At 43.5% G+C, this 24,774-nt stretch overlaps 1 protein-coding gene across 4 annotated transcripts in view; it reads right to left on the bottom strand.

Annotated features, from left to right (window-relative positions):
- Positions 1–24,774, bottom strand: part of raraa (retinoic acid receptor, alpha a) — a 590,811-nt gene that overhangs the window by 403,106 nt on the left and 162,931 nt on the right. The gene's annotated exons all lie outside the window — the stretch shown is intronic.

Genomic DNA, 24,774 nt, shown 5'->3' with positions numbered 1-24,774 from the left:
CATCTGCTTTTTCAACCATCCTGCTCACAGTCTGTCCGTCTGTCTTCATGCAGGAAAAGATCACCCATAAACAGGGAGAGATAACTGCCAGGAGTTCGGGTGCTGGAGTTCAGGTCACTCACCCTCTTTGGGGAGCAGATGGTAGAACTGGCTGGCAAGGGCAGGGACCATTTCTGCAATGAAGGCAAGATCGCCACATCTCAACAAGCCAATGAGGCCCCATTCACCAGTCTTCGCCCACCCATCGAAACAATGAGTGCTCTGTAATGTAGGTGATTATCCAGACAATCATTAATTATCGCTTCTCTCTATTACAGCCACCAGCAAGAAGGAGACACACTGTCAGCCAGCCCAACAGCCCCAGCCGCCAGGCCATTGCAGATGAGGATCCACTGAATGTAGAGCCATTATTTCATTCACCTGCACCCTCCTCAGAAGGACCGAATTTTAGAACAGGCTCAGGGTGACCATCTAGTGGGTATATAGCAGGTGAAGGCAGGGACAGCCCAGGGTCACCGGCAGTCAGAGAACCGCTGGAGGCTAGGCTCCTGCTGAGTCTGAGGTCCGATGACGAACCCCTAGGATCGGCCCTCAGAGAGATGCTGGAGCTCCAAAGAAGGGCAGGGTTGTCAGAGGCCATCAGCAGATTAGAATGAAAGATGGAGGAATCTGTCTACATTCTGTGTGATGTAGTGGCGCTGACGTGCCAGCACATCGAGCTCACCTATGGAAGGGTGGCAACCACCATGGAGAACTTAGGGTAGTTGTGTTAGATATGCACACCATCACTGTAGTGGGATGCACAAGTTGTTACACCTGGGGAGGACGGGGCACCTCGATCTCCCCCCAGGAACCTCCTTCTTCTCAAGGAGTCAGGGAGGGGTTCTTGAGCACCCATAGGGAGGAGGAACGCCAGCCAGATACCCCAAGGCAATCCACCTAAGACTCTCCTGCGCTGTCCAGCCACTCCATGTCCCCTCTGTCTGGGGCCCCGCAAACTCCAGCTGCTCAGGCCGAAGAGGGTGCTCCTGCCCACATTAGAAGACCCAAAGGAGGATGCCCGCCAAGGTCATCACAGACAACAGGGCATAGCATTCAGCAGGCTGCCTCCGCCTCTGCTGTGGATGTTGGGGAAGCAGCTTACAGCTAAAGTTTTTTTTTAAAAGTTTATTTATTAGTCACAAGTAAGGCTTACATTAACACTGCAATGAAGTTACTGTGAAAATCCTCTAGTCACCACAGTCCAGTGCCTGTTCGGGTCAATGCAGCTAACCAGCATGTCTTTCAGAATGTGGGAGGAAACCGGAGCACCCAGAGGAAACCCACGCAGACACGGGGAGAACTTGCAAACTCCACACAGACAGTGACCCAAACCGGGAATCGAAACTGGGTCCTTGGCGCTGTGAAGCAGCAGTGCTAGCCACTGTATTACCGTGCCATCCACAGCTAGACATCGCTGTCGGGTAAGAAAAATTGAGAGCACAAAGGTGGCATGAGTGTTCATCCATTGTTTATATTTTGCGCATCTATAAATATACCTTGCTTATCTAAAAGGCATCGAGTGAATCTCAGCACAGTGAGTCACCTTTCCATCCACAGCACCTGCATGAGCAAAGCCTCTTGCTCTATCAACATGGTGGTTGGGCAATTCATATCTTAGACTTGCATCGGAGGATCGAATCATAGAATCTACAGCACGGAGACAGGCCCTTTGCCCCAAACTGGTCCATGCCGACCAAAATGCCCATCTAAGCTAACTCGATTTGCCTGCATTTGGTCCATATCCCTTTAAACCTTTCCTATCCATGTATCTGTTCAAATTCCTTTTAAATGTTGTCAATGTCCCTGCCTCACCACTTCCTCCGGCAGCTCATTCCACACACGTACCACCCTCTGTGTAAAAAGGCTGCTCCTCAGGTTCCCATGAACTCTTTTCCCTCTTAACCTATGCCCTCTAGTTCTGGATTCCCCAACCCTGGGAGAAAGACTGAGAGCATTCACCCCATCCATGCCTCTCATGATCTTATACACCTCTATAAGATCAACCCTCAGTCTCCTACGCTCTATAGAAAAAAGTCCTAGTCTGTCCAATCTCACCCTATAACTCAGTCTCTTGAGTCCTGGCAACATCCTTGTAAACCTCTTCTGCACTCTCTCCAGTTTAATAACATCTTTCCTATAGCAAGGCGACCAAAATGGAACACAATACTCCAGGTGTGGCCTCACCAACGTCCTATACAACTGCAACATAACTTCCCAACTTTTATACTCAATGCCCTGGCTGTTGAAGGCCAGCATGCCAAAAGCCTTCTTCACTGCCCTATCTACTTGTGATTCCACCTTTAGAGGATCGTGCACCTGAATTCCAAGGTCCCTCTGTTCCACGATACTCCCTAAGGTCCTACCATTTACCGTGAATGTCCTACCTTTATTTGACTTTCCAAAATGCAACATCTCACACTTATCTATATTGAACTCCATATGTCATTTCTCAGTCCACTTCCTCTGCTGGTCAAGATCCTGCTGCAATTTTCGATAACCTTACTCACAGTCTACAATACGACCTATTTTAGTGTCATCTGCAAACTTATTGATCATGCCTTGCATATTCTCATCCAAATTGTTGATATAGATAACAAACAGCAACGGGCCCAGCACTGACCCTTGAGGCACACCACTGGTCACAGGCCTGCAGTCCAACAAGCATCCTTCCACCATTACCCTCTGCATCCTACCATCAAGCCAATTGTACATCCAATTTGCCAGCTCTCCCTAGATTCCACGTGATCTAACCTTCCAGAGCAGCCTACAATGTGGAACTTTATCAATGGTCTTACTGAAGTCCATATTGGCTATGTCTATTGCCCTGCCCTCATCAACCTTCCTGGTCACCTTATCAAAGAACTCTAACAAATTTGTAAGGTATGATCTCCCATGCACAAAGCCACGCTGACTACTCCTAATCAAACCCTGTCTTTCCAAATGCCTGTACATCTTATCCCTCAAAATCCTCTCTGGTAACTTACCAACCACAGATGTTAGGTTTATCAGTCTAAAAATTCCCAAGTTTTTCTTTGCTACCCTCCAGTCTTCTGGTACTTGACCCACGGCTAATGCTGATGCAAATATCTCAGCCAGGACTTCCGCAATTTCAGACAATGCTGCTGCTGAAGTTCTCTCTGTGCACAGAATGGTGACCTGACTTGCAGTCTGACTGAGAGAAACAGATCACAGCATCCTAAAGAACGATCTCATGCTGGAGATTCAGGATGAGCAGAAGGTCAGAACATTACTCTTGCATGAGGGATGGCCTGTGGACAAATGCTGCTGTTTGGATTCAGATCAATCCTCAGATATTCACACGAGAACCAGTGATTGAGGCACATTGATTCTGGGGACACTCCAGGACATACTGCCATGGGTGCACTAAGATTTGCAATGCTGCTTCTGGCTCTTGTATGTTGCCATAAGGCAGTGAAATGTTGGAATGATGCTTAAAAAGACAGCACCATGACTAATTTCTACATAGCGCGCACTGGTGGAGTTCTTATCCAATAACAGAATGCCCAAATGCTCTATGAAGACTGATGTGCTTCACTGAGATGCTGAGGATAGCAAAGATGATGTTAATGTTGAGCTTGTATGAATGACACAGGTGAAAGAGGCTCATGTAAACTATTCCTCATCATTGGCCAGAAATCTTGTGGCTACAAGGATCTCACGGGTACACCTGCTGCACCTGGCCCGTGCTATTGCCTGTTCTTCTGGGACGTTAACATCCTTTCCCTCACTAAGCTCATTCCTCGCAATGTGCTGCTTATCAGAAGAGATGTGCAACTTCTGAATCTCTCCGTTTGGCAACTCATCCCCTTTGGAGCATCAGGTTGTGTAGAGCACAGAAAGTCACAATGATACAGATCACCCTCTGGGGAGAGTACTGGAGGGTGCTGCTCAACAGATCCAGACATGGCATGCTTGCCTTCATCAGCCAGGGCATCGAGTACAAGAGTTACAAAATCATGTTGCAGTTATATAACACATTGGTTAGGCTGCATTTTGAGTATTGTGTGCAGTTCTGGTCTCCACACTACCAGAAGGAGCTGGAAGCTTTGGAGAGAGTACAAAGAAGGTCCACCAGGATGTTGCCTGGTCTCGCGGGTGTTGGCTATGAGAAGAGGTTGAATAAACTTGTTTTCACTGGAAAGACAGAGGCTGAGGGGAGACCTGATAGAGGTCTACAAAATTCTGAGAGGATAGACAGGGTGGATAGTCAATTATAAGGGGGCACAGATTAAAAGTCAAAGGGGGAAAGTTTAATGGAGATGTGTGGGGGAAGTTTTTCACACAGAGTGGTGGGTGTCTGGAACGTGCTGCCAGAGTTGGTGGTGGAAGCAGCACATTAGGAACAGTTAAGAGGCATTTGGACAGGTACAGGGAATAGAGGGATATGGACCAAGTAAGTGCAGAATATTTTTTTCTTCAGTTTAATTAAGGCATCATGATCAGCACAGGCTTGGAGGGCTTAAGGGCCTGTTCCTGTCTGTACTTTTCTTTCTTCTTATCTGAAACATATCTTCAGCATGCCAATGGTCTACTCAATCAAGGAACGTGTCACGAAATGAGCTACATTGTACCTCTCCTCTGAAGCACTTCATGGCCACCAACTGGCATTTTAGCCACATATTTTGGGAGTACCCTTTGTCCCTAATGAATCAACCCTGAATGTGTTAAGGGTCCTCAAAGATTTGTGGCACCTGTGAGCTCTCATAGTGTCTCATACAGTTGGATCCTTATGAGCTTTGCACATTCCTCTGAGAGGGACAAATGGTCATTCAAATCCAACCGCCATTTGGCTCCAAGCCGCAATAGATTTCTCATAAGAATGTGCACCAGGAGTTAAGGTTCCCAAATCCTTCAATTGGCATTTCAGTCTTCCTAACATGTCTCAGCTAAGCCTAGCTTTCCATGTTCCGAAACAGAAATTAGTACCAGCCCTTCAACTGGCCCAAAAGTGCAGTAGTTGACTCCTCTCAAGATCTTAGGTCCCTCCTTGGTAATTTATTTCTTGGGTTATTTTTCAACTGCGTCATTCCATCAGGTGTCAAAATAGTGCTGCTCTGCTTCTACTGTGAGATTAGCTTCCAACAACACCCCGTGTCCCTCCCATCATCGTGGAAGTGCACTATGAGCAAATTTCTCTCCATCCAATCACTCTCCTTCCTATCCCTCTAATTCTGGAACCCATCATAATTCTAATAGATATCCCTGTCTCTCCACTGAACTGTTTTCTCTTGCTGTCCCCATGTTGAACTGGCCATTCCCCATCTTGAGGCCCTATGCACAGTGACCTAATGAGACCCAGCTCCCACTTTGAGACCGAGTGCCCACCTCCTATTTACCAGTTTCCCATTTACAGGCTGCAGATACCTCCCCTGACTGTGACATCTGCGGCTTTAGTACCAAGTCAACAACCCCCAGGACCAAAATGTAGGAGGGACTGACCACACCCTGCAGACCATGCTGTGCCTGACCAACATAGCACAACAGGCCCTCCCCCTTCCTTGTCTGGGACCAGGAAATGCATGATAGGCACAACCTTTTAGCATAGTGAGCACTGCCCCAGGACCGCCTCTGCTTTCTAATCCCGACTACATGGTGCAAACTACCTCAGGATTCTCTTAGTCTTATCCTCCCCTCCTCTGCTCCTTTAACCAGTCATGTTTCCTGGTCCAGCCCTTTCCTCCGGGGTCCAGCCCTCTTTCCACCCCCAGTCAAGTATGTGACTTCCAGATCCTTCTTTTGCCTCCGTCTAGTATCAGCCCCACCCCACCCCAGTCAAATGTGTGCCTTTCATCCCCTTCCCTTCTCACTGGGCTGGCCTGAACAGCCTTGGCACAGAGTCAGAGCTGCCAGCAGCGCAGCACAGTTAAAGGTAGGTGGGCACTGCACACATAAACTTTAAAATGTAGTCCACCAGGTACACGTCAGTTATATCCAGTTGTGGTTGATGACTGATGAATTTGGGATGGGGATGTGATTATGGCGATCTGAGATTCAATGAACCTTCGTGAGATACAAAGGCATGTGACGCAGTTCCCAACATAATGTGGCGGGCAACCTGACCCGCCATGTAACTTGGGAGCAGAAAATTGCGACCGATTTTCACCACGATGGGAATCTAACATTTTGCCTCACTCCAAATTTTCCAGTCCCTCCCACCATCGACGTCCACCACTGGAAAATTCCAGCCTTCATCAGGAAAGTCCAACTGATCTCATCAAGTAAACTCCACCAACCCTTTACCAGCTCCTCCGAGGGCTGGGAAAGCCCAGACTCTCCTCTTTAAGGCAGACAGTTTTGCTAGAGTGGCGAGAGGGGGAGGGGCTCCAACACCACCAGACCAATCCTAAATTTCAGTGCAAGGCGTGGAATTGGAAACATTGAAGCTACGGCAAGAGTACAGCAGAGAGGCTACAAATTTCCAGATTAATGGATTAATCAAAAACATGATGCATTTATTGGCAGCTGGAGCAAAATTAGCCGACTATTGCCGTTTTCATTCCTATATGTTTTCTTGCACTATGAGCAGAAGCAATTAAATAAACTCAGAGGAGAGGAATGAATAAATTGGTTGGCATATTTATCAAATGAACAGACCAACTATATCACATAGTTATTGTGGCTGTCACTCGTTTCATTCGATCTTATCTGCTGCTCATTGTATGTTACACCAAACATGAAGAGTTCAATATGCCTTCTCTGGGTTGAAGAAAGTTTCAAAACATTCTGGGCAGACAAACATGGGTGGGTTAAATAACTCACCCAATCTGATGACAGTGCTTCAGCGTGCCATGTGTGGCTGCTGATAATGGAAGCGTGATGGCACCAAAAAGGCTGATGGCTGGTGGAGTAAACAATGTATTGATCATCAGGCTTCAGTTTTTGTTGGCAATTGTTGTGAAGCGTTTAAGAGATTAGGGAGCTATTATTGAAGAGTTTGGTAGCGGGGGTTGGGGGGTGGGAGAACAGATCACCACAAAGGGCAGGAATTACATTAGGGCGGGAAAAAAAAACGAGCAAAAAAATTGGGGGATGGTCAAGAGATAGATGGAAAGGAGAGAGAAAACGATGTGAAATAACAAAATACAAGATTGTTTTGGAAAACCTAATGCTGCAACAGACAGAAGAAACAAAATAGCACAGGCACCATAGAAATCCAATAAAATCTAGAGTGGAAATGGATCACTTCTGAATCTTAATTTTATATCTTTCGGCAGGCAACAAAAAAATTATCAGGTTTAAATGCCTACTTTCCACATGGCAACAAAATGTAGCGGCTTCTTAGTTGGCAGCTACAGAAATATAAAAAACAAATGAAAATAGGCATTAAAAATACACTCCCTTAAGACACGAGCTTTAAAACTATATTGCAAACTAGTCACTGTGCCTCATTTCTGCTTATTGTCTTCACACTTCAGCATCCTCACCAACTCGGGAGCTTTACTCCAAAATTAAACCCTCTCACGTCAGCTCTGGTCACAGTTACAAAGTTATATTTTTTTCATCCTCCTCCAGGTTTATCTTCTGATCTCCTTGGCGCCAAATTCTGAGTTTACACTTAATGCTATGTGCTGCTCGGTTTTGATTTTCAGCTGTCAGTTGCCCTATTTCTCCCCCCCCCCCCCCCCCCCCCACCCCCCCACCCCCCAGATCATTATCTCATTCCCTGGCTGGTTGGTCTTCCTGCCCAGATGTTCTGTTTTGTCCCATACTCTGGCTGCGCTGTAAAATTTGATGTTCGAGATATAGTTACAATTCCCACTGTGCACATATCATTTTCTATATCTTTTAAATTTAGCTCTGTTCAACTTCTGCTATGAATTATTCCATAGTCAGCCTCAGGTATATTGTAGCTACCGACCCAAAACCAGTAAGGCAGCTGCAAAAGTATTCACTCCCTTGGCAACCAAAAGGGCGGTAAGAAGTTTAACACCACCAGGTTAAAGTCCAACCGACTTGTGTTGTTAAACTTCTTACTGTATTTACCCCAGTCCAACGCCGGCATCTCCACACCAAAAGGGCAGTGCAGCAGATGCATTTGTTTCTTCAGAAGGTTAAAAATGTTCCATTCAATTCTTAAAATTTCTCAAGAACTCCTACAAACCAGCTGGGCATGTTTACGGGCAGGCCGGAGTCATACTGCTAACGATGTGCAAGTAAAGCAGCCAGCCTCTGGATAGGAACAAGACAAAACCAGCTTAGCATGACTTTGCTCAGATTTCAAATCAAAAACTGACATCTAACACACTGCTGCTTTTCATGTCAATGTACACCTGAAATCACTTTACGTTAATGCAAAAGTGGCCGTGTAGCTTAGTCTGGTCCCTGTGAGGATGTTTTGTCTTATGGATTATTTGAAGGCGGCACAATAGTTAGCACTGCTGCCTCACAGCACCAGGGACCCAGGTTCAATTCCAGCCTTGGGTCACTGTCTGTGTGGAGTTTGCACATCCTCCCCGCGTCCACGTGGGTTTCCTCCGGGTGCTCCGGTTTCCTCCCACAGTCCAAAGATGTGCAGGTTAGGTGGATTGGCCATGCTAAATTCTCCCTTAGTATCCCAAGGTGTGTAGGTTAGCGGGATTTGTGGGGTTACAGGGATAGGACCTGGGTAAGATGCTCTGTTGGAGAGTTGGTGTAGACTCTCTACACGGCACGGTAGCACAGTGGTTAGCACCGCTGCTTCACAGCTCCAGGGTCCTGGGTTCGATTCCCGGCTCGGGTCACTGTCTGTGTGGAGTTTGCACGTTCTCCTCGTGTCTGCGTGGGTTTCCTCCGGGTGCTCCGGTTTCCTCCCACAGTCCAAAGATGTGCGGCTTAGGTTGATTGGCCAGGTTAAAAATTACCCCTGAGAGTCCTGAGATGCGTAGGTTAGAGGGATTAGCGGGTAAATATGTGGGGGTAGGGCCTGGGTGGGATTGTGGTCGGTGCAGACTCGATGAGCCGAATGGCCTCCTTCTGCACTGTAGGGTTTCTATGATTTCTTACTCGATGGGCCAAATGGCTTCCTTCTGCACTGTAGGGACTCTATGATGGTAATACAACCATAATTGTTACTTTTTCTCTCTTTTCATAATCTGTATATGACTTTCAAATTGTATAAGGAAATTTGTGAATTGTATTACCTATTTCTAGCATGTTCGTAAATATTAAAGAGAAACTGGAAGATCAATGTTTAACTTAATCATTTAACATTCCTTTGTTTGCTATTTTTACATCGGTATTGAGAATTAACATCTCTACTAAAATAGCAAAAAAAAATACAAGCAATTAAATGTTCATTTATTAGCACTAGTAACAGCAAGTTCAAGGTTTATTTGTCACCCAATGGCCACTCATTCCTTTTCCAGGAGTTATTGCTGGGAAGTAATCAGGAAATTTACCTTATCTGATTTTTCCCTAACCAGACCCCCAACCTGATTTTCCCCTGACCAACCCCCAATCTGATCATTAAAGTCAACTAGAGCTAACTGGAGAATAGGCCAGAAATCTAATCAGGTTTTCTGGTCTATATTGCCCATCACTATATCAGGTATTGCAGTTTGCAGCCAGGCTACGAGAGAAGTTTTTAACATCATCTTGGGGTGATTGCTCTTCTCGTCAGTAGCCAGCTTCATAGTCAGAAAACTTTAAAATTACAAAGATATAGCCTTGGGAGAATCCACTTTCATAGAATATTAAGCAAGGGTTAGCGCTGCTGCCTCACAGCGCCAGGGACCCGGGTTCGATTCCCGGCTTGGGTCACTGTCTGTGCGGAGCCTGCGCATTCTCCGTGTTTGCATGGGTTTCCTCCGGGTGCTCCGGTTTCCTCCCACAGTCCAAAAATGTGCAGGTTCGGTGCATTGGCCATGTTAAATTCTCCCTCAGTGTACCCGAACAGGCGCTGGAGTGTGGCGACTCGGAGATTTTCACAGTAACTTCATTGCAGTGTTAACGTAAGTCTACGTGTGACTAATAAATAAACTTTAAACTTTAGTTTTACTTTGATCTCCTGGAAATGTGTCTAGTAATTGGCCTGCTGTCAAATCTGTCCCTTCTATTAAGGCAGGGTAAATTTAGCAATAATAAATAACTAGACATATGCAAGACTGGCATTTACATATTGCTCCAAAGGCACGAATGCAACTTCAGCAGAGTTTGCCTACTCAAGTCACATCAGACTTTGTCTGGAACCCATTTTGACGTGAAGGAAGATCCAAAGAGATTAGAACATGTAGAAAATCGATTGACAGCCTACACAAGCACCTCAAATGATAAGACTTAATGTTAGTACTGCTGCCAATGGTTGCTGATGTTTGCCCCTGTTAGTACTCAGAATTTGCAGGCACCACAAAGAATCTTAATCTTTAGGGAAGGTCTCGATGCCTCTGATGACACTGCCATCACTATTTTGACTTCATGTTGTTGCTTCAGACTGTAGTCAGCTCTGTAAAGAAAAGGAGTAACAAGCTGGAATTTTCAGTGCTATATTCGAAAATGATTGTTGTTTGCAGCTTCAACTTAATTACAGATCATGAATGTCACAGGAACTGATTTGTACTGTCAAAATATTTAGCCGGAAAGCTGAAAGCGTATAAAAAATGAATGCAGTCAAACAAATGCTTCAACTTCCCCTGAGGGAGATATAGAAAAACTGTTCAACATACTGAAATGAACAAAGGCTTCCTCTCAGCAAATAGTGGTGTATTCCTGTAATTGCTTTCAGGACAACCAGGGATGGCTAATAAATGCCAACTTTATCAGCGATGCCCACAACTCAAGAATTAATTTTTAAAATGAATTTTGCCGTTGTTCATCTGGGCAGCCAAATGCGACTTGGAAATTCATATCCCACCAGTCCAAAAATGTGCGGGTTAGGTGGATTGGCCATGCTAAATTGCCCCTTAGTGTCAGGGGGATTCGCAGGGTAAATATGTGGGGTTACGGGGATAGGCCTGGGTGGGATGGTGCAAGCTCAATGGGCCAAATGGCCTCCTTCTGCACTGTCGGGATTCTATTATTCTCGTCAGATTGAGAGACTAGAACAGAGTTCGCTCATCTGGATCACTCCGTTTTTTGCAACGTGGTCATAAGCCAAGTCAGAAGATCAACCTGCATTATCCACCTGACGAGAAGTAGTCTTTCAATGGCATGAAACTTGCATGGTAAGGATAATGGTTTCCTTGTAATATCAAGGGCTGTATACTTTCAACATTATAAAACATCAAACTATGAAAATTGGACAGAAACACAATCATATTATGACGATCGCATTGTCCAAGGTATTATAGCAAAGGAAATTCATGACTGTAAATTAATTAAAGTTGTTCTATAGTAAATGCAAATTTCTGAAAGCTTTTGCATAATTAGAAACACAGTCAACAAATACATCTTCCCACACTAACCATTCAGCTCTTTGCGGTTGCTTGTTCACAGCAAGGCTTACCATATACTTTACGTTGTATAAATCATCTGTCCTGTCATTTTGAATCATAGAATCGTAGAACGATTACAACACCGGAGGCCATTCAGCCTGACGTGTCTGTGGCAGCTATCTGCAAGGACAACTCAATTTATCCCACTCCTCCACTTTTGTCCCATAGCCCTAAAAATCTTTTCCATCCATATAAATATCCAATTCCTTTTTGAAAGCTCGGATTGAAACTGCCTCCACCACCTCTTGAGCAAAACATTCCAGATCTTAACCACTTGCTGCGTAAAAGGTTTATCCTCATGTAGTCACATGAGCAGCCTGGGAATGGAGGGATACAAACGATTGGTCTAGTTGGACCAAGGAGCGGCATAGGCTTGGAGGGCCGAAGGGCCTGTTTCCTGTACTGTACTGTTCTTTGTTCTTTGTTGCTTTTGGATCTGTTACCATTCACCACAAATCAGCATCCTCTGACTCTGGACCAATGGGAACAGTTTATCCCAATCTATTTTGTCAAAACCTCTCATGATTTTAAACACTTTTATGAAATCTCCTCTCCACGCTCTTTTCCCTAAGGAGAACTGACTCAACTTCTCCAAGCTATCCATGTAATTAAAGGTACTCATCTGTGGAACCATTCTCGTACAACTTTTCGGTACCTTCTCTAATGCCTTCATATCATTCCAAAGGTGTGGTTCCCCGAATTAGACACAATACTCCAGTTGAAGCAGAAACATTGTTTTATAAAAGTTCAGTATAACTATCTTGTTTTTGTATTCTATGCCTGTATTTATAAAGCCAGGTCTCCGCATGCTTAACTAACCACTTTTTCAATCTGCCCTGCCATCATCAATGATTTTTGCACATGTACCCCCAGGGCCCTCTACCTCTTGACCCCCATTTTGAAATTGTTTCCTACAGAACCAAGTCTTGGTCACTAATTTGGATTAAGAAAGGCAATTTCACTGACCCCGGAAAACATCTGCTATACTGGGGTATCTGCCACACTGGGGTATTAATATTGGGTTTCCTGTCCTCTTTCTCACTTCAGTCCTGAATATAGTAGATTACACAGGAGTTCACAGAATTTCATAGAATCCCTACAGTGCAGAAGGAGACCGTTCAGCTCATTGAGCCTGTACTGACCACAATCCCACCCAGGCCCTATTCCCGTAACCCCATATGTTTACCCTGTTAATTCCCCTGACACTAGGGTCAATTTAGCATGGCCAATCACCTAACCCGCACATCTTTGGACTGTGGGAGGAAACCAGTGCACCCGGAGGAAACCCACGCAGACACGGGGAGAACATGCAAACTCTACACAGACAGTGACCCAAGTCAGGAATTGAACCTGGGGTCCCTGGCATTGTGAGACAGCAGCGGTAACCACTTTACCACCTTGCAGTGAGTTAGTTGATCATAATTAACAGAACAAGTAACAAGTCAAGATTTTGCCATTCTGCCTCTCCCGTGTTGGCAGTGAAATCCCAAGGAGAGATCCCATCAGATGCTCATAGTCTTGTGATGTCCAGATTTCAGGAGTGTGCTTGGATAAGCTTAGCCAGAAAAAATGCAGGAAAACATTGCATATTGATAGATGGATCCGGTCCATTTCCCACTCAGCATGTGCAAAACACAAGAGCAGCAGCAATTGCTGGTTCTAAGGACCCTCTCCCCCTGCATCAGGTAACATTCCAGCCAAATTAACAACATAGCAAATGTAACCTTTGAATATCAGTTTATGAGCTGATTTATATATTTAACAGTTGCTTTCTTGCTGTTGAATCCACCCCATAGTATCAAGAGAGCAGATATGACAACGAGGGAGTCAAGCAACGTTACGAAATTGGATCAACAGGGTCTGGCAGTATCTGTGGAGAGAAATGTTTTGGATCTAAATGATCCTTCTACTCTGGTAAAAGGTCATTTAGATCCAAAACTTTAAGTCTGTTTCTCTCTCCACAGACGCTGCTAGACCTGCTGAATTTATCCAGCGTTTTCTGTTTTCATTTCAGACTTCCTGCATCTGCTGAATTTTGCTTTTAAGCAACATTATGAACCTGCTTCCATTGAACATCTTGAACAGTGTCCATACTCTTCAACAGAATTCCTGAATCTAGTAAATGGATTCTGGGCAGCACTTTTAAAATACAGTACAATATAACAACAATACAATGCCTTACACAGTAGTTTATTTGGTTTAAAAATCTCTCCTTCGGCTCCTACCCTCAGTAGTTATGCAGCACAATCAACCTTTACTGCCTCACATCATGCCTAAGAAAGGTTTTACCTCTTAATCTTTCCCCCATTCACAACACAATTGGCCATCACACAACTCCTCAACAGTCACCAGTACAAGCAGAGATACAAATTGATTTTTCCAGCTACTGCATAAAGAAATCGAAATGTACACTTTACAAGCTAACACTGTGTCTTGATACAGGTTAATTAAATTTGACGTTTAGGGTGAAGTGGGGCTCCTTTGAGCTGGCTGTATGTTCTGAGAACAATGGAAGCCAAACTGAAAAACAGCTAAGGCAAAGGGTTTATTAAAAATTGATATCACAGCATTACCCACATCCTGATTTATAGCAGTGCTGTGTAAAACCTATAATATTCCTGTCATTTTTTTTGCTCTGCAATGATAATCATAAACCAAAGGAATTAAGTCCCTGTCCCTGGAGCTACTCTTGTGATGTGGAATTGGTTTCAGCTGACACTGACAATTACACTGATGATTAAGCTTCGACGGCATAATAAAGAAGGTTGTACCCCTATTATGGGGCTATTGGTATATTACAGAATCAATTGATCAATGATATACGGGTTCCACTGTAGGCCCGTTGAATAACCGTACCACAGAAGTGCACCATTGACATCCCGTGAACAAATAAAATAAATGCACCATAAATGCATTCAAGCCAGAAAAGTCCCAGGTTCAAAAAGCAGTTGATCTCAGTCAGTGAAGCAGTGTGGCACAGCAAAAAGCCTCAGTTTCTTGGGATCGGGTGGTGAAAAGGACCAACCTAACACCTTGTCATCTCTCCAGGCGTGGAAATTCCATTAAGACCGATACAGACACAAGATTCCAAGGCAGAATAGGCTGCCAGCACGTAGTGACAAAGCTCGTGGAGGAAAACATAAAGTCATGACAATAGGGCATTGGAGGAGTTCAGGAATCCTTGAAACTATCCCCAAGAAAACATCAGTGTCTTAACCACAGAGTACTGGGGAAAAAAAATAGTTGTGAGACTTGTGTTAATGGGCAAGATATCCCTAATTATACCCATCAAAGTAAATTCTACCCTCGAGGTTTTAGTTCTGTAGCTGAACTAAAGGAATAGTGGGTACCCATCCAGAGAATACAAATTAAAATCCAAGGTTTTGATTGTCGCTTGAACTAACTTAATTTCATCAGTAGCTTATGGCCATCTGTCATGTAAACTTCTTGTAGAAAAGAGAAACGGTTCATCCTTGTGGAAGGGAGAGTTAATTGACTGATGACATCAAGCCTCCTGTCGGTAGACTATATTTATACGGAAACAAACTCTATAGCTCGGGTCATCCTCTCTCACAAAAGAAGGAAAAACTGAGGCAGCAGCAGTGATGGCCACCAAATGGAGGGTAAATCTCGGGCCAAAGTGGAAATTAAAAGCTAAACAACTGAGGTGTGGGAAATATATCTGGAAAGTCTCAACTAGGCTTTGGACTCATGCTTTCCCCAAAGGTCATCTGAAGGGGAGAGCTGGGTGAAACAAAATAAAACCAAAAAGAGAGGCATCTATTTTCATAGTCAGTCAAGTATGTCTATTGAAGGGTCAACCAAGGAGCTATGGAAATGCGTGTGGGTTAACAGGGAAGGAAAGAAGTAACCAAAGTTACAAACCATCAATTTTTCTTCATGCTATTAAGCAGCTACTTTTTTTAAGATCTTAAACCGCAGACATTAAATGGAAAGTGATATTCCACCTGCCAAAATGTTCATCCTGCACCTGCAAACCACAACAGGGGCAACTACTTATTAACCTAAACAAAGCTCATTTAAGTCCTGCCTTTTCTTCTTCATAATCTGCACCTTAGTGTAAAATTAGTTTGCTTCACCTCATTCAGTGTAGAAATTAACATCAATTATTCAATAGGCACATTAAAGTAAACCATAAAAATTGATTACCCCCTTAAAGATGTCAAGGGACTGCATTTAATTAACAAATGGCATGGGAAGGTTGTGCTTAATGGAGGTCATGGGTACTTAGATCATAAACAGCAAACGGCCTGTTTAAATGAAGTGGAATTCCAAACGACAATCAGGACTTTGTATTAAACATCAATAGCCTGAGAGTTACTGCTTTTTCTGATCAGATCAAATGTGCCCTGTTTTAACATGCTTTATCGGTAGGGCGCTATAGTAATTCATACTTGCCAAACAGTTCACATCACTGCACTCAACCACTGTCCAATCTTCTCTTTTCACCCCATACTCAGCAAAACTATGTGGCAAGTTTTTCCTCAAGATAAGCAGGTAAGAATTGCAGTATCTGTACCAAGACACAATAAGCAATAAAAATAGATGCTTCCCCACTTGAATCATTGAAGAATCATAGGATTCCTACAGTGCAGGAGGAGGACATTTAGCCCATCGAGTCTGCACCGACTCTCCGACAGAGCATTTTACCCAGGCCCACACCGTCCCCCTCCACCACCCTATCCCTGAAACCCCACATATTTACCCCACTAATCCCCTCACCCACACAACTTGGGACACTAAGGGGCAACTTAACACGTTCAATCCACCTAACCTTTACACCTTTGGACTATGGGAAATCGGAGCACTCGGAGGAAACCCACGAATTATGTGCTCAATTCGTTGTGTAGTGGTGCCAACATTACAATTCCCCTCGGTTCCTCCTTCTGGTCACAGTGTAGTGATTCCTACTGGACATGTGTGTGGATGTTAGTTGAGGACAAGGATTAGGCTCAGCTGCAAAGTCTTCAACAATTGCAAATGCTCTGACGCTCATCGACCAAGCTCACAAATCAAGAGTGGTCAAGAGGTGCTGCTGAGCAGCTAGAACTCAAGGAGCATTCATCACCTTATGAACAGAGCGACGGAATGAGAAAAAAAAGGAAAGCAAAAGCATCACTCCGAGTGCCCTCATTCCAACCTCCCAATTACCAGTTTAATATCAACCCATCCTGCAGCGTCTCCCAATTTTTACAATCCCCTTAGACACCTTTATGCTCTAAGGGACCAATTTTCCAGCCTCCAACAAAAAGAACCAAAGGGCAGGGAGAACGTGCAAATTCTGCACAGACAGTCACCCAAGGGCGGAATCAAACCTGGATCCCTGGCGCTGTGAGATAGCAGTGCTAACCGCTTGATTTTATTTTATTTTGTCATTCAGAAAATATAAATTTTTAATTTAATACCCATGTTGTTAATGATCACCTTCACCAATACAAATCAAAAAAATCGTAAGCGTTCTTTGTAGCTTTACAAAACTATAACATTCATATGTCTTGACGTCACCAAGATACTGGCTTTCAGGGTCGAGTCTGGAGTACTTGTACTCTCAAGTACAGGTAACAATGGGCTGTCGATGCCCACGTCACCATTCCATTGAATGAGCTTCCTCCCCCTCAGGAAAGAAGATAAATTGGATTAAATCTTCTTTCAGTTAAAAACTTTAAACATATGCTTTATGATTGCCTGTATTCTAAAGCTTTATCCCTTGTTTGTAGGTTAGTGTAGGCCTTATTCCTAAATACCTCAAGCACATTCTGTCCTCTCTAGACCTCATTTCCACTATGTAACAAAAACATGAGATTTTGCACATATCCATTTATCCTCAGACCTTTCACTCTTCAAAGAATCAAATCAAACTAACAGTAAACCTTTACACTCTGACAGAAAATAAAACTGCCATTGAAATGAATGATTTTTTGATGAAAAAGTCTATGTGATGCATTAAATAAGGAACTTTCCCCACTTACTGCAAGACCAACACTGAACATATTTCATTAAAATGAATATAGCCGAGACAGATGATTTGGCTGAATGATACAGTAAAATGACACTTTGGATTGGCCAGGAATGATATTGCTATTGTACTTTATATAGAGTATCCATTTTGAACATCTATGGGATAGGATTTATATCCCACAAATGGGCTGATCTGGCAATTCACTTGTGAGTTATGATCTACATCGTGACTGCAATGGAAACCTTCTATAATAGGTCTTCTAAAGGTATTCTGTTTGCAGGATTCACAAAGAATTAATCTGTTACGCCGACTCCAATGACATAATGAGTTTATAGAGTAAGCAATCAAATAATCAGGACCTGGACTTTGAGGGCTTGAATCAACATTATGTGCTCAAATCAGTGTAGTGGTGCCAGCATTACAATTCCGCTCGGTTCCTCCTTCTGGTCACAGTGTAGTGATTCCTACTGGACATGTGTGTGGATGTTAGTTGAGGACAAGGATTAGGCTCAGCTGCAAAGTCTTCAACAATTGCAAATGCTCTGCGCTCATCGACCAAGCTCACAAATCAAGAGTGGCCAAGAGGTGCTGCTGGGCAGCTAGAACTCAAGGAGCATTCATCACCTTATGAACAGAGCGACGGAATGAGAAAAAAAAGGAAAGCAAAAGCATCACTCCGAGTGCCCTCATTCCAACCTCCCAATTACCAGTTTAATATTAACCCATCCTGCAGCGTCTCCCAATTTTTACAATCCCCTTAGACACCTTTATGCTCTAAGAAGGGACCAATTTTCCAGCCACCAACAAAAAGAACCAAAGGGCACTACAACACACAAACTAAAATCAACATAAATCAAATATTATTAAAAGGCAACTAATACACCAAACAGAAGATCAAACCCAAGTTTCACATTCACTAACAAGGCAGAAACATGTCTTACGGAGCACCTTTATGCAATGCCATGCTTCCGGCAGGTACGTAACATTGCAGACACAACCCACAGTTACTTCCACTTCCCCAGCAGAGGTCCGCTTCTTCCTGCCAAGCCAGGTCGAAACTTCCAGCATCCTTCAACCGTGTTTCCACTCAGCCCGACTTTTCCCGGATACAATCACCACCAGCAAGGCGCACCTTGGCGACTCTCTGCACTTTAAATCTTCAAGCTCCCTCCCTCTTCCATTCCCTTTCTTTTGAACAGAAATTGAACTCTACAAAGCATCCTGCTTGGTCGTTAACAGGAAAACAGTTCACCCTTGCTTTTCCACAGCGTTAGCCGCTTTGCTTCTGCATCTCAAATAGCAACTGGCCTTTTCCTGTGAGATACTGCAAAAAGGTGTTAAAACTGCCACCCTCCTCCCCCACCTTAATTGACTTCTGCTCGAGTTAGTCTCCCCATAGCAACAGCATCACACGAACCTGCCTCCGAAAAGAATTATTTTTCCTGAATTCTCTGTTTTACTGCGAGATAGAGAGACATGTCAAAACACGACCATTTTCTAAAGCACTGTCCACCTTCCTCAAATGCCTCATGACCTCATCACTCCCCTTCTACTATGCAATTTAATCTGCCTCCCACTTCCTTTTACTAGTTCAATTAACGTTCCCCATATCCCTTCCCTGCCCTCTAATCCACGACCAATCTTCCTCAGTTGCTGGGGCATCATCGCCGGCCAAGAGCCGAAAGAGCAGGACAACCTGTTCAGCAGCTCAGTGGGAAATGGAGAACATGGATTATAGAATTGTACAGCACAATCGGCCCACAATGTTGTGCCGAACATGATGCCAAATTCAACCAACCCCTTCTGTCTGCCCTTGGTCCATATCCCTCTCTTCTGTGCACATTCATGTGCTTATCTAAAAGCCCTTTAAATACCCCATATCGTATCAGCCTGTACCACCACCCCTCGCAGTGCATTCCAGACACCTACCACTCAAAAACTCGCCCCTCACATCTCCTTTGAACTTTCCCCCTCTCACCTTAAGTGCATGAATAAAAAGATGATCATTAGGTCTCCCTCCCCCACCCCCCCCCCCACCCCGACCTGGCACCGATTGCTCCCTGTGCCGCCACCCCCGCCCCCCCCCCCATTCACCTCCCCCTTTCCCTCCCACGCCCCCCCAGCAATCACCGCCCCAGCCAATCAACCCTCCCCCCGCTGCAGAGCTCCCCCTTGCCACACAGCTCCCCCCGCCTGAGCCCAGCCTCCTCAGGCCCTGCCCTTTTGGCACTGCCCAGTGCTAGGTACCCGGTGGGCACTGCCAGAGTGCCCGACCACCCGGGATGCTTCAATGACTTCCGTTCCCATTGGTGAGGCCATCACATCTGGACCCCGGAACGAGCCGGTAAGATAGTTGGTTATGTTGGCTTATAAATATAAATAACGAAACAAGCAATGGCAATTGGACCGAATAACTTTAACCTCAAACATAAATTTTGAGTGGTTCTGCAGGTTGGGCGGGCGGGATACAAAACAAAGGGAGCTGATCAATGCAGTATTGGAAATGGCTTAGCAGGGATCATCATACATCATCTGGATTTCACCATCACAGTGAGTCATTTACTCCGAATCAAGAAGAAATTTTAACACCCAACCCTCACTTTCTTCAAAATAGAGCCTTATCAATTCATTATCGTAAACTTAACATTCACTGTTTATCTATAAACTGTGCCCAACTACATATTTCCTGCTTTCTATCTTGTCCCTCTCTGTAAAACCCAAGAGCATGGAGAACACACATTGACTGCGAATCTGAAGTCCTCCTGAGCCAATGTAACTGCAAAACAACACTAGTAGAATACTACTACTCAAGCAAACACTTTAAAAACTCAGAGTACAGATTTCCATCATCTTAAACACACAAAAATCACTCAAGCTCACTGACCTGGATAACGAGGTTTGTACTTTTCTGAGTAAAAAAACGAGACCGATTAACTGGAACTTTGCAGCAGTTACTGAATTTTATATAAAAATTGCATTTAATCATTGTGAAACCAAAATATATCTCACCGAGGAGTCAGTGTCTTCAGGGCAGGGGAGAGGGGATTTTTTTTTAAAGAAATGCATTTCATTTAAAAGCTGCAAGGCTCATTAAAGGTTTCAAACTACAGTTGTTCAAACGCATTCATCTGTAACTATTTCCACAGAGGAGTTAATGCATTTGAAGAAAGAAAAATGAAGTATGAATAAATAGGCAGAGGTGAGAGAGAGAAAAAAAGAGACAGACAGCTACAGTAAGAGCAAAACCATAGAAGGTCAACCACTTTTTTTAAACTTTTAATAATTTTCTGGGGTGAAAAAGGCTGTGGTGATCTCACCACCAAATAAATACATATTATGGAAAGGACAATAATAGAATTAACTGAAAGATAGGAACCTGCAGACTATGCACAGCAGACAAATCACATATCCTAAGAAATTTGTCTTGAAATTCTCTCAAGCCATAAATAGACCATTGATAATAGTATTCAAGTCTTGGCAGGTGTTAAACTTTACAGGGCATTAGAGCTATTGAGGCTGGTTTTACCAAAGAATGCTACCTGTACAGAGTCTTATTTGTTGCATATCAGGAATCAAGATTTTTGTTCAAAACAGAGGCAAAATCATGATCCTGCAATTTGCCAACATGCACATTCTAACAGGTAAATCTTTCCAATGATAGTGTGGATTCATTAAAAAAAAGTCAACGCCTTTAAGAGCAAAATAAATATTTGGTGCACAAGGATAAAATGCATTTCTTTAACAACAGCTTTAACAATGGACGTTCCACTCAGGTCAGAAAAGATAATGAGGCCAAAAATACTGGGTAAAGATGAAACCATCAAAGCAATAATTGTTGATTAAGCTTGCAAGAGACATAGAACCGTTTAACAGAAGAACAGAAACAAGAGAATGGAGGAGTTTTAAACCAGGTAATCTAAGATCTATTGCATAATTTATAGAAGGACATCAATCTCTTTTTCTTTTTTGTCAGAATACCACAACATTTTTTTGCAGAGATGATTTATTATACCTCAAACATCTAAGATTTAAAATGGAAACATGTGTGGGCTCTTTGAGCAGTTCTTAGAACTGTGTCTACTTTAAAAATAGTGCTCCAAGGCGCGGAGGTTCAGTTATTATCCACTAGATACTGCGGGTATGCGAATGAGTAAAATTAGAGTCAATAACAATTCCCCAGACATAACAGATTTGATTTTGCAAGGCTCCATCAGTGGCCTATATGTTTCATCCAAATCAGGGATGGCTCCCTTCCAGAAGTCACGGTTATCACAGCACAAAGCCTCCATGGTTCTCGGCCAAAAGAAAACGGAAGGATGGTTTTCACAGGCCAAGGATATTTCCTGGCTCGTGACATCCGAATACCCGAGGATTAGAAATCAGGAGAGCTGCAGTGCAGCCAACCTCTGCACATGGTCATACTCAAAACTACCTTCTGCATCTGAAGCATGGATTCCATTGCTTAGACTGACACGAGGAGTAGTCGGACAGCCCAACCTGCTGAATACTCCACAGCTCTGTCCCTGCAAAGAGGACCTAAATTGAGCAACCAGAAGGTAAGAGGCAGCTGAAGTGAATGGCAAGGGATGGCTGTGAGAGTGAAGATCTGTCTGCTGATCGAGCTTCTCTGACTGCTGCAGTCATTAGACAGGATCTAATTGGGAAAATATTCAATAAGACAAGCGCTGATCACCACAGGAAGAATGATTCAAGGGAAATGAGCATTCATGTGCATGAATCTGCTCCTGTGCTTGTAGTCAGTATTCATTAATGGAATGGTATCCATTTTGCAATGCTGAATTCAAACTGGGGCAAGCATCGCTACAAATGCAGTTGATAATTCCCTTTACTGTTGAGAATCTTCCCATGTGGTAACACCGTTATTTCTTACTGTTAGTATCTTTAGCATCAACAAAGAGCACTGCAGTCTCCTGCTTAAAAACCGTCAACTGAAGATTGCAAGATATAACAGCGCTCTGTGACACTTGCCTGGAATTTGTCTGTGTACAAGTTCAAAGTAGCTGGAATCATGATAAACCCTGATAGAGATATCCCTCCTCTGAATCTGGTCTCCAATTCTGGAGCGGGTAAAGGTCAGTGATCGCTTTGGTTCATGAAGGAAGCTAACAGTGGCAGGTTTCTTCAAACGGACAAGATATCTTGTCTTTTAGGCAGGGGTGTTAGTATAAAGGCATATCTGTTGCAAACAGAGATCTCTGTCAACGGGAATACCTATAGCTGGATGCCAACGAGCTGTCTAACAATCACAAAGTTGTACATGTAGGCACTGGCAAAAGATACAGTGCAGCTGTAAATATCAGAAATACTCCAACAAATTTAATTATTTCTGTCTAACAATACCAAAACGGTTCATGAACAATCAGTGTCAGGTTGACTTTGTAGAAAGACCCTTGCCTCTGAATCAGAAGGTACCAATTCAAGTCATATTAAAAATCTAAAGTACATAATCTATGCTGATACAAAGCAGTATAGAGAACTTTGCATTTGTTGGAGATGCTTTTCAGACAAGGCATTAAGCTGAGGCTTTATCTCCCTTGTTTCAAACTCGAAACAAGGAAATAAATTCATAAGATGCTACATTCGATCCACTCTCAAAAAACCTTAGCAATAAATAATGATCTTTGGCAGAAAACAGAGGTCTTTAAAGTGTGAATGCTGAGAAATATGCCAAAAATCCCATATATAGACTGTAAGACAAATGAAGAGGTGTTTGAAATTGCAAGTGTTAAAAACACTCTAAAAAGTGACACCCAGGAAAGAAAATGTCAGTAGTTCAGCCCGAAGAAGCAACAGAGATCTCTTTGAGAGAATGAAGTGGGGGGGGCAGCAGAAAGAGAGGTTAACCTAGGTGTAACAAAATGATAGACATCACAAAGCGGGCGCAGACAAGCTGCAGTGGATGTGAGAGGATGGTGTAAGACAGACGAGTCTGACATAACATGACAGCAGATAGAAATAGCTACAAGCAGGACAGGCGGATAAGCCTTGTCAAGTGGATGCTAAATATCCCATGGCATTAGCTGAAGATCAGGACTGTTCTCCTGGTATCCTGATCAAGGTTTCTCCCTCAACATCAAATTGATTAACTTGTCATTATCTATTGCTATTTGTGACATCTTGATGTGTGCAAATTACCATATTTGCCTACTAAACAAGCAGCTATATTTTGAAAGTATATAATTGGCTATAAGATGCCTTGGGAGTTCCAGCAGATGCGAAAGATGCGATATAAAATGTAAGGTCTTTCTTTCAAGTCATTAGGAAATTAAGCAACAACAGATATGCACTGTTAGCGACAAGGATCCAACTGAAGTGCATAGGTTTCCACAGCAGCAGCCATTTAATAAAGGTGTTCAACGTACTTGACATGGCTCTACCCTCTGGATTTTATTATGGGAAGGATCTATTTTTAAACAAAATAGTGCACTTTAATGAGCCTTATGAAATCTGGGTGCAGACTTCAAACACTGAAATTACCTTCTGCCATAGAGGTATTCCATGAGTGTTGGGTGTGAAGTAGGCCTTGGGACTCTTGCTTCCATAGCTCAACACCATATTATCGATCATCCAATTTGTTAGGTGTCACAAGAGAATTTTATCTAACTGATCAGCCATTCACCAATGTGCAGTCACCCACACCCTCACCCAATGAAACTTACATAAGATGGGCGGCACAGTGGCAAGCACTGCTGCCTCACAGCGCCAGGGATCTAGGTTTAATATCAGCTTTGGGTGACTGTCTGTATGGAGTTTGCACGTTCTCACCATGTCGGCTTGGGGTTTCCTCCCACACTCGAAAGATGTGCAGGTTAGGTTGATTGGTCATGCTAAATTGCCTCTTAACATCCCAAGATGTTAAAGGGATTAATGGGGTAAATACCTGGGGTTACGGGGATAAGGCCTGGGTAAGACGCTCTGTTGGAGCATCGGTGCAAGATCAATGGACCAAATGGCCTCTTCAGCATTGTATGAATTCCACAATGTGTTTCTGAAGCAAAAATTTCCCTTCCTCACCTTTCTTTTGCCCCAAATACACTGCTATCTAGGATCTCAAAAAGCTGCTTCAAACAAAAGCTTCTAACAAAAGGAGATACTTCCTTTTTAAAAATACTGTTAATTGAGAGAATTAGAGCTGTAACTGAGACTTCTTTTGTAGATCCATAGGAATTTGGAGACTAATCTCCTTTGTCAGGGTAGGAGATATGACTGGAGAAACTAGACATTTGAACTTGGAAAGGAAGCATCTGAGAACTGACCTTATAAAAGGTATGATAGTTTGTTAAGAATTACGTGGAGAAATAC

This window comes from Mustelus asterias, chromosome 11 (assembly GCF_964213995.1).
Source record: "Mustelus asterias chromosome 11, sMusAst1.hap1.1, whole genome shotgun sequence".
Classification (NCBI taxonomy): domain Eukaryota; kingdom Metazoa; phylum Chordata; class Chondrichthyes; order Carcharhiniformes; family Triakidae; genus Mustelus; species Mustelus asterias.
This window is presented reverse-complemented; position numbering and strand designations above follow the sequence as displayed.